Source organism: Mauremys mutica, chromosome 3, assembly GCF_020497125.1.
Source record: "Mauremys mutica isolate MM-2020 ecotype Southern chromosome 3, ASM2049712v1, whole genome shotgun sequence".
In the NCBI taxonomy this organism is placed as follows: Eukaryota; Metazoa; Chordata; order Testudines; family Geoemydidae; genus Mauremys; species Mauremys mutica.
Window position 1 is genome coordinate 100,829,806 of NC_059074.1, and position 10,439 is coordinate 100,840,244.

Here is a 10,439-nt window from a genome sequence, read left to right on the forward strand (position 1 = left end):
ATAAAAGAAGCCACGGACTCTGTCCCAAAGCGTATACAATCTAAAATGACCGACAGATAAAAAGAGGGGAGGGCAAAGATATACAAGTTGTCAGTAAAGTGGTCAACATAATAACTGACCAGGTCTTGATATTCCATTTTTTAAAATCGGATACAGAGACTATCTCCAATTATCCCTCAATGTCGCCATTATTAGTAAGATAGTTTCTCATAGGCATCGTGATAGAAATGGATCTTCACGAGGGATTTGGCAGCCAGACAGATCCTACCAGTTAGATGTAAAAATAAATAATACTCACTAAAAAGGATGCCAAGTTTAGGCGCATTTAGAAAATCAGGCCTACGGTACAAACAAATGTCACGTGTGTCCTATATTTGTTTTAATTTGTTCTGTCTTGGTCTATGTATTGTATTAGAACAGGGGTTCTCAAACTGGGGGTTGGGCTCCCTCAGGGGGTCATGAAGCTATTACATGGGGGGTCACGAGCTGTCAGCCTCCACCTCAAACCCTGCTTGGCCTCCAGCATTTATAATGGTGTTAAATATATAAAAAAGTGTTTTTAATTTATAGGGGGGGTCACACTCAGAGGCTTGCTATGTGAAAGGGGTCACCAGTACAAAAGTTTGATGACCACTGTATTAGAACATAAGAATGGCCATAGTGGGTCACATCAATGGTCCATCTAGCCCAGTATCCTGTCTGCTGACAGTGACTTATACCAGGTGCTTCAGAGGGAATGAACAGAACAAGTAATCATTCAGTGATCCATCCTGTCATCCACTCCCAGCTTCTGATAGTCAGAGGCTACTGATGTCACTGGTGCCTGATCTTGCTTTCATTGAAGTCAATGGCAGTCTGGAGGGATATGATACGGGGCTCCCATTTTCCTTGTTAGAGTTACAGCTCATGCTCACTCCGTTGCTGGTCTTCACGTACTAGCAGTTCTGTCATCACCACAAATTTGCTTGTTCATGTCCCTGCTTCTAGTTGTCAGACTAATGACCATTACCAGCTAGGGTAACCACACAGTGATCACAGTGGTGTCTTCTTGCCTTATAACCTACGAAACCACCCTTCCTCCAGCAGAGTGCAAGAACTGGCACTGCAGGTTCCCCTTGTGTGGCTGTAGCATGGAGGGAAAAAGACTCCCAACATAGGGACAGACGGAATTTAGCTTGCTAGATGCAATGTAAGACCCTGTTTAGTTAAAAAAGGAAATCTGAAACCACCAGGACCCTCCTGCTGTTCTGAATGATCTGAATTGAAATACAATAAAATACAATACATAATTAATTGCTTTATGTCATTAAAAAAAAAAGAATGTGCCTCAAGTCTAAAATTCTGTCTGCCAACTTTTTGCCTGACGTGAATTAAAATGTCTGGGTTATAAACTAACTGCAAAACAGGGCTTATAATGGAAACAGCAATTGACTCTTGGCAGTTGCAGCGCTAAGAGTTGCCGCTACAATATTAAGTTACAACTCTGTTCCCTGGGCACAGCCCTTCAAGTTATATAACAGCAACTATTGCATAATTACTCAATTCTTTTATCTAACCCTAATTGCATGCTGGACTTGTGGTTCCCATAATAGTTTTCTATGACATACTCAGAGAAGATGTCACTGATGTCACCAAACTCAACTGTACTGCTTTTAAATAAACCAATAATATGCTGTTTACTAGTACCACCTACCTTAAGGGACATTATTTTGTTTTTCCTTCTCTCCTTTCCTAGCTGGCAGCAGATTCCTGACCAAAATGAGCTAGTACTGGAGAAAAAAATCTCACAAATAATAGATGCATAAACTACAGGTACAGTACATACTGTACTTTAATTCTTGGCATACATGTAAGACAGCCATCCAGCTGGAGAAGCAGAGAGAATAAACCATATTCAAGTATGTGAAACAAGGCTTTATTTTTACTCAGATTTTCTGGAAATAATTTAACCATAACAGCAAATCATGTGTGTTTTTATATATTACCAGATTTAGGATACAAACACCATCTTGTAATAGTCACAATTTGAGAGGATTTAGGCCAGTATTTTCAAACTTGGATGCCTAAAGTTAGGTTCTTACATCCATGTCTAAGTGCCTAAATAATGGCCCCATTATAAAAAATGTTGAGTATCCAGTAGCTCCTATTAACTTCAATAGGAGCTGTTGTGTGCTCAGCACTTTTGAAAATCAGGTACCTAGTTAAGGTACCTAAACAAAATTTTGCAGCTCAATTTTCAGCACCTATTTTTGAAAATCTCAACTCTGACGTTCAGAGATTCTGAGCAGCCGCAACTCATTCAGACTTCGTTTTGAATCTTATGGCTTAATATTTACAGTGCAGTGGCACTCAGAGGCCTTCGATTTAGGCCACAGCCACTTTATACTAGGCAATGTACAAACAGAGAGCAAAAGACAAGTGCTATTAAAAAAAAATCTATCTCCAACCACAGAAATCCAGCTAAACATTTTAAAATCATCAATCTGCTCTCACAAGCACAGTTGCCAACTTTCATGTGGTAAATAAGCACCCGACTTTCACAATAAGCCAAAAATGAAGCTAATCCCGTTTCAAAACAAGCCAGTCCTTAAGAACCTCAACACTATGTGACTAGATCCCACCAGCGTGCAGTTTGGGACTGCAGTGGGCCCGCTGTGCACCCCTGACTCTCTCCCCTGTTTGCCCTTGCTTGCCCCTTGCACCCTTGAACCGATAAAAAAAAAAGCAACAAGCTACAAGCCAAAAATTAGCCAATGAGCAACTCATGAGCCAATTAATCCAAAACCAACCCAATTTCTGTGCTTTTTTCGCAGGTTTGGCATATCTGCTCACAAGGTTCCTTATAAAGAAAGAAAAAACTTCTGAGTACCAGGCTGCATAATAAGAACACAGATCACTGACAGAATAGAGACAACAAGACCAAGAAATGGAATAGACTCTTTTTCATTCCATGGAACTAAAAATTCAGTGCTCAGCCTGAAAGCAACCACCTTGCAGTGCAAATGCAAATGTAGGAAGAATCTGGACCACAGTATTTAACACACTGAATGAAGATTCAGCTTTCTAGCAAGTCAGAATGGACAAGAAAATGGTACCCAAAAATGGACAAAAAATTCAACTACTTCATGACATTCAGCATGTCATAGGTCAGATTGAGATTTCTGAGTGCTGTTTGGCACAATTTCAGCACAGGAAACATCTGAAGGAAAGGCACTGGATAGGTTCTATGTTCTAACAGATACAATTATTATCTATGGGAATGTCAGAAATATATGATATTTTGAGAACATACTGCTACCCCTTTTGATGCAAGCGGCTAGCCAACATTGATGATGGAGTCAGGTATCTCTCTGATACAGTCCTGTTTATTTACAAAGAATACAAAGTTCTGTTTCCCAGAACATAATAGGAATCAAACAAGAGGACATTCTGTTTCTTTGTCCACAGTTCCAAGCCTCTTTCTAGCTAGCACTCTGCCCAAAATACTCTATCTCTTTTCTTTCTCTCATGGCAACGTTTTTCTTTTCTTTCTTTTCTCTGCCTGCCTTTAGCTGTCTCTGGCATACAAAATTCCATCATAAAATATCCTGTGAAACCCTTCCACTCACACAGCTCAATTCATGAAAAACTTGCATGTGGCCTGCATTTTTGATGATGGCTCCTATTGCTTCAGCTATCTCACCCCAAAAAAGGATTTTAACTGCTTCTTCCATTTATCCTGAATAAAGGGTGGTTGTCATGCATGTAACATGCATCATAACAATACCTTCCTTTCCCCCCGAAAAAAATTGTAGAGTGAATATTGTAAGGTGAAAATGTCAGAACAGAAATTGGTTCTATCTGTTCTGTATTTTATTAATGTTTGTTCAGCATTATTTATTTTCACTTTAGCCAACCATTTGAACTGACACTTGAGTCTTAAAAAGTTCTGAATAACTTTGGAGTATAATGGATCATTTCAGATGCCACCTACTTCTGTCTGTTCACAGAACGAGTCCTTATATATTTTACATGATTTTTTTTATTATAAAATGTTTTGACTTATTTTGTCTGTTTGCATATAAAACCAAATATGATTGGTTGATGCAAAAATTAAGACGGGATGTTAATCAGTTAACCCTTTGCAGACATGTTATACATATCCATCTTAAGGCTCATTTGTCTGTTAACATGGAAATCTTCATTGTGCTAACATTTTGCTTTGTACATTTTCCATATATATGACTACGATGAACTGGGTTCCTAATGCTTGGTGGGAATTTTGTTTTTAAATATCCAGCTAACCAGAACCAAAGGTCTAGATTCTCTGCTGCACCCCTGGTTTCTGCCAGTTGCAGCTCCTTGGTTTTGAAGTTTATTTTACACCATCCCCATCAGAGTGTAGAAGAGCCTCAGGCTCCTCTGCATTATGCTGTTGGCCCCCAAGTGCCTGCCTACCATCTGAGAATTCCCAGAGCCCAGTAATGTTCCAGCCTTCCTCTTTCTGACTCTGATATGCCCCCTATGTAAAGGGCTGCCATTGGAGCTAGCTGGAGACTCCCCTACACTAGGGGAATCCTCAGCTGAGTAGAGCTGGCTGTTTTCTAGCCCTTTGGGACTGCAAAGGGAGTAGAAGACATTAGAGAATCTGGCCCCACTGTTGCATTATATATGTCAGAATTGCTTGGCCCATCTGCCTTTCCCTCCAATTATCTCACTTTAATGCTGTCCCTATTTAAATTTCCCTCACATCTTTTGTAATAGCTACCCCGTTCACATCCTCATCTATAGAATGGTGAGCCACTTTGTTTAATGGATACTATAAATACATATTTATGAATATTAAAAGGCTCGATTTTGGCTGCTCCTGCATGGTCATATTGTGGGGGAGGGTGTTCTTAAGAACTCTCCACCCAGTGAATGGCAGCAGAAGCCACATGCAAACTATTCATACTGCTCCCTGGAGATGTAACATTTGAGTTGGTCATAGGGTGACCAGACAGCAAGTCTGAAAAATTGGGACGGGGGTGGGGGGTAATAGGAGCCTATATAAGAAAAAGACCCAAAAATCAGGACTGTCTCTATAAAATTGGGACATCTGGTCACCCTAGTTGGTCACCATGCCCAGTAGAGTATTTTGCCCTAGGAAATATAAACAACTGGGTTGAGTGAGTGGTGATGGGCTTGTGTCTCTGTGTTCCTGGAGACAGAGACAGTAAACACACTTCTTAAAAAAGTAGCACGGAGTGATGAGAACTGAACTGCCCTACATCTGCCCCTTGCTTAGGGAATAAACACTGCCCATTACAGCACTCTACCTACTTCTCTGTCAGCACTTCCACTAGAGCTGGACAAATTATTCATGGTGAACAACTTATCTGAGGAATTTAGCTCTGTGCTCTCCAAATACCTGAAATAAACTTCAATTGTATTAACTTGCTTGTTATTAAAAATAATTTGAGTGTGTTATACAAATTCTGGACTCCTCACAAAATATTTGCTGGGAGTATTGCTTTGAGCACTTGCTCTTCATAATTTGCTGTTCATGGTGTGTGATTGGTCGATTAAGTCATGTGGTATTGCTTCCGTAGTCTCATTGGATGACTCACTTTTATAAACAAGGTAGAGGCTGAATGAGTTGTAGACTGCTTAACTTGGTTTAAAGATTAAAGATGGCAGGACAAACCTGCAATGAAAATATATTTGTACAAATATTCATGAGGCTTCCCTTTTCTGAGACGAGACCCAGAAGCAGATCTACCATGGAGCTATGCTAACTTACCCCATCTAAGGATCGACCCCCATACATCTGGTCCTGAATGATGCAAGTGCTGCAAGGTGCACGCATAATCATCAGGAAAGGAGTGATGAGCAGGACATTTATTGTAAACTCTTCAAGAGAGGAACTGTAACTACCAAACTGCACTGAGACCGTGAGCCCAACTGGAGTCTTTGGGAGCTGCTGCAATACAAATCGTAGCTAATAACAGCAGCAGGAGAGCGAACACATGGAAAACTGGACTTCCGCTAATGAAAGTGTTGCTGCTGGGTTACTTGTGCCACATAAAGTAGCAGATATATGACCAAAGGAGAGAATGCATTTCCTCATTTGGTCTTATTGGAGAAAGCAAAATGGTAATAATACTAAGATGATAAAATCCCAAAAGTCTTAATAAGCTTTTGGAAGGTTAGTGTGATTTGTTTTCTCAAATGTTGATTTATAAACTTCTCTCGTAATAGCTGGGAGTGAGCTGATAATGCAAACCAAAAACTGATGATAAAAACTAAGCACTGTTAAAATGCCTGTACATGCCAGAAGCCTCAATCAACAGTCATTTGGTTAATAAAATATAAATAAAAATAAAAATACAATATAAAACCTAATTTTAAAAATAATCTGTGAGCAACTGGATTTGAAGGGGAGAGGTTTGAACTCACCTGACCTCTCATCAGGGGCACTTCTGCCTTTCATGGGTCCCTCAGCATCACAGGGCTAGATCCTCAGGTCCTTTGTTTTTCTTCGGTCTTCACACAGGCAAACTTCCCTTGGCTTCAGTGCAAGTTTGCCTCAGTGAAAACTGAATAAGACCTCAGTTTTTGGCTCTCAGAAATTAGAACTATCTGGTAGAATACGGTAACTTTTGTCTCTGAAGGTTACAATTAGAACCAGATCAGTGAGTACAGGAGCTACAAAAAGAAACTCATCCAATATGAACAGTTAAGCACAATCAAATGGTCCAGAATTCACTCTTTATTCTGATTTCATATTCAGCATCTCTGCACTGCAAGCTCCATTGTAAGATGGTGTTTACTTCAATTTCCATTTCTAAGTGCTTCACAGAAGCATTACTTCATACCCTAGATATCTACTATCAAGCAAACAGCTTGGCCACCCCCTGAGACATACATAGTAGCCAGTCAATAACTGATTGCAAACATCTGCCGGGTGCAGGAGCAGCATTCAGTGATGTTTGTATTAAAAAGCTTTTGTGGCTAGACAGCAGGACTGACTCATTTAGAATCTGTTTCCATAACAGTCCCTCAAGGCAATGACACACAGCTGTACAGAGGAAGCAGGTTCTCTAATTTGTAAACCATGCTATCCCCGTTAATCCCTGCCAAACAGCCTCAGTGTCTAATTGCACCTTTTTTAAAAAAAAAGTCTCTAGAAGAAAAACAAAACAAAGTTATTCATAAATTGTGATTGCTAGCCCCATGTGTTTGCTCCTGTGTTCTGTTGTTGACTTGCACTTTATGGGCTGGATTGTGGCATTTAGCCACGTTAGGGACAATGCAGACCCACATCACCCCACAAAGAGCTCAGAAGGGGATTGGGCTTCAAGACGGCAGAGTCCTTTCCACAGCTCTCTGGTGCACAGAAGCAGTTTTCAGGCTGCACTACAGTTTAGCGCTGTATCCTCTAGGATGGTGGAAGCTGCTTCCATCATCATGTCTGGCCCAGGAAGGGGTTGTTGGGGCCTCCCTGTTCCCTTGGGACCATTTGAGCACAGGTCTTTGCTTTGCACCAACCAACACATAGTAAGTTTTTGTTCTCTAACCAACAGCAGAAGGACTCTGCGGGTTCTTTCAGATCCTCACAAGATGAATCCTTAATAGGGGGACCTGATTCTTATCTCAGTTACGATAATGTAGATCGGATAATGCCACTGAGGGACATCATAGCAGTCTTCAAACAGTTGAAAGACTGCCATAAAAAAGATGGAGAAAAGTTGTTCTCTCTTGCCACAGATGGCAGGACACGAGGCAATGGGTTCAAACTACAGCATAGCAGATTTAGATTAAGTCTCAGGAAAAACTTCCTAATGGTAAGGACATAGGCGCCAACTCTGTGGGTGCTCTGGGGCTGGAGAACCCATGGGGAAAAATTAGTGGTGGCTCTGCCCACCCTCCTGCCCCAGCTCACCTCTGCCTCCACCCACAACCCTGAGTGCACTGCCGTATCCCATTTCTCCTCCCTCCCTCCCACCGCTTGTGCTACGAAACAGTTGTTTCATGTGGCAAGCGCTGGGAGGGAGGGGGGGAGGAGAAGGAATGCAGTGCACTTGGGAAAGAGGCGGGGCTGTGGTGGAGATTTGGGGAGGGGTCCAGTAGGGGCAGGGAGGGGGTGGAGTTGAGGTGGGGCCAGGGCCAGGGCTGGGGCCGGGGTGTGTGTGCGAGCACCCACCAGTGCCAATGAAAGTTGGTGCCTGTGGGTAAGAACAGTAGGACAATGGAACAGACTGCCTATGGAAGTCATGGAAGCTCCTTCACTGGAGGTTTTCAAAAGGAGCCATCTTCCTTGGATGGTTGAGACACAACAAATCGTGCATTTTGGCAGGGGGCTAGACTAGATGACCCTTGCAGTCCCTTCTAACCCTATGGTTCCAGATGTCTATGATCAGGGCCGGCTCCAGGCACCAGCTTATCAAGCAGGTGCTTGGGGCGGCAACTCAGGAGTGGGGCGGCACTTTCAGGGATTCAGCAGCAATTTGGCGGAGGGTCCCTCACTCCCACTCGGAGCGAAGGACCTCCCGCTGAGTTGCCGCAGATCGTGATGGCCACCTTTTTTTTGGGGGGGGGGGGGCTGCTTGGGGCGGCAAAACCCCTGGAGCCGGCCCTGTCTATGATTTGCTTTGGATTTGCAATTTGGATCAGTGTAAATGAGATCAGAATCTGCCTTTTGTCTCCTTACAAAGGCAGAATTTGAGCAAAGAAGCTATTGCTCAACCTTCCGGTCACTGGGTATTGCTTTAAGGACTCCAGTTTATAATGACAGCACAGCCACTGCCTGAAACTAGGAAATAGAGTGAAGAATTTAATTAAGAGATCAAATGTACTTTTTTTTTTTTAAGAAGATATTTAAACAATGTGGGGGGGATGCCCATAAAGATCTTGGAAAATTGTCACGTGCCCCTGCCTTTTCTGGTTTAGGTAAAAAATGAAAGTGTCAAAATAGCAAAAGTAGAGTTCAGGGAATTGTTTGTTGCAAATAAAAAACACTGAGAATAATTATCTGAAGAATTTTATTATTTTTCCTGGTCATGAATCTTTTACAACTGATCCTGATTTCAACAGGTCCTTTTATTAGTAGTAAGTATTAACCAAACCATTTGCACTATTGCTTAACCTAATAGGATTTTTGTGAACTGCTCACTTTGCCTATTCAGTGTTCACTATTTGTGGTATCTGTCTGGTCCCCTAAATCGCATACTGTTAGTTCTGCTCTCTGATCAGATGACTGAAACTTTCTAAGCAGAAACCCTTTTTTAACTTGATCAGCTAGACAAGTTCAGGGCCTTGTAGGTTGTTACAGTTGGGAGTAGAAACTGATGATAGAGTCTGGTATTTCCTTTGGTGCAGTCTTGTTTATTTACCTGGAATGTACAAATTCCTGCTTCGTTGAATGAAAGAGGAACCCAAAACAAAATGTTTATTAGCTTTCAGGGCCTAGCTTCTCTCAGCCAGCATTTCTGACCAAGAACTTCTCTCTAGACTCCTTCCAAGACCACACTGAGCTTACAGGCTGCTGATGGGCTTTCTTACTCTGCCTGAGTCTCAGTTTTTCGTATGCACCCCCAGTTTGTCTTTTTCCACAGACACATATACCAAAACAATTGTCACATGGTGCTAGTTTCTGGACAGACTCTGCTAAATGCCTTGTTTTAGGTGTGGCTCCTTAACTGTCTCTTACAGATGTCTCAATTGAAGGGCACGTTCACACCCATCAGTTTCAACAAGGTTTTTAATTCAGCCCATAACCAAGTTTAATGAAACTCATAATAAATAAATGACAACAATAATAATGAGTGGTAAATAGCAAATATTCTTGTTTGTGCACAGGTAGCTTTGCTCACATGTAAATATGGGTATTTCCATAAATAACAGTCATTTCTCAAAGAGTGGAGGGAAAAAAATCACTGGAGTGAATGTTGGTGTAAGGAGGCTGTTGGCCCCTTACTGAAACTTTAGTGGGATCTTTTGAGTTGATCCTCTCCCAATACCAGGAGAAAGGGTAAGAGCCAAAGAGGAGTCAGGATACTGAGACTGACAGGTCCCAGGGTCAATGGGGAGAGGACACAGCCCCAAGTCAGCCAGATTGACAAGGCAAGCAGTCCAATGAGGGAGTCACGGACCCAGCAGGCCCATCCTCTGTGTGACCTGGGGCTACCAGCGTAGAATAAAGCAGAGCCAAGGAGAGAGCAGCAGCCAGAACTGAGATGGGAAGAGAGCAGCAGGATAGAACCAGAGTAGGGTTGTCAGGCATCCAGTTTTTGACCCAAATGCCAGGTTGAAAAGGGACCCTGGCGACTCCAGTCAGCACCACTGAGTGGGCCATTAAAATCCAGTTGGCAGCGCAGAGGGAGCCAGGGGCTAAGGCAGGCTCCCTGCCTGCCCTAGATCCATGTTGCTCCCAGAAGCAGCCACCAGTTCCTGCCGGCACCTAGCACATGGGTATCCAG

General features: G+C 42.4%; 1 long non-coding RNA gene across 1 annotated transcript; it reads left to right on the forward strand.

Moving 5' to 3' along the window:
* Positions 1-1,776: 1,776 nt before the first annotated feature.
* Positions 1,777-6,363, forward strand: LOC123366764. Its single transcript, XR_006578176.1, has 2 exons — positions 1,777-1,898; positions 2,814-6,363. It is a non-coding gene; the product is annotated as an uncharacterized LOC123366764 (long non-coding RNA).
* Positions 6,364-10,439: the final 4,076 nt, after the last annotated feature.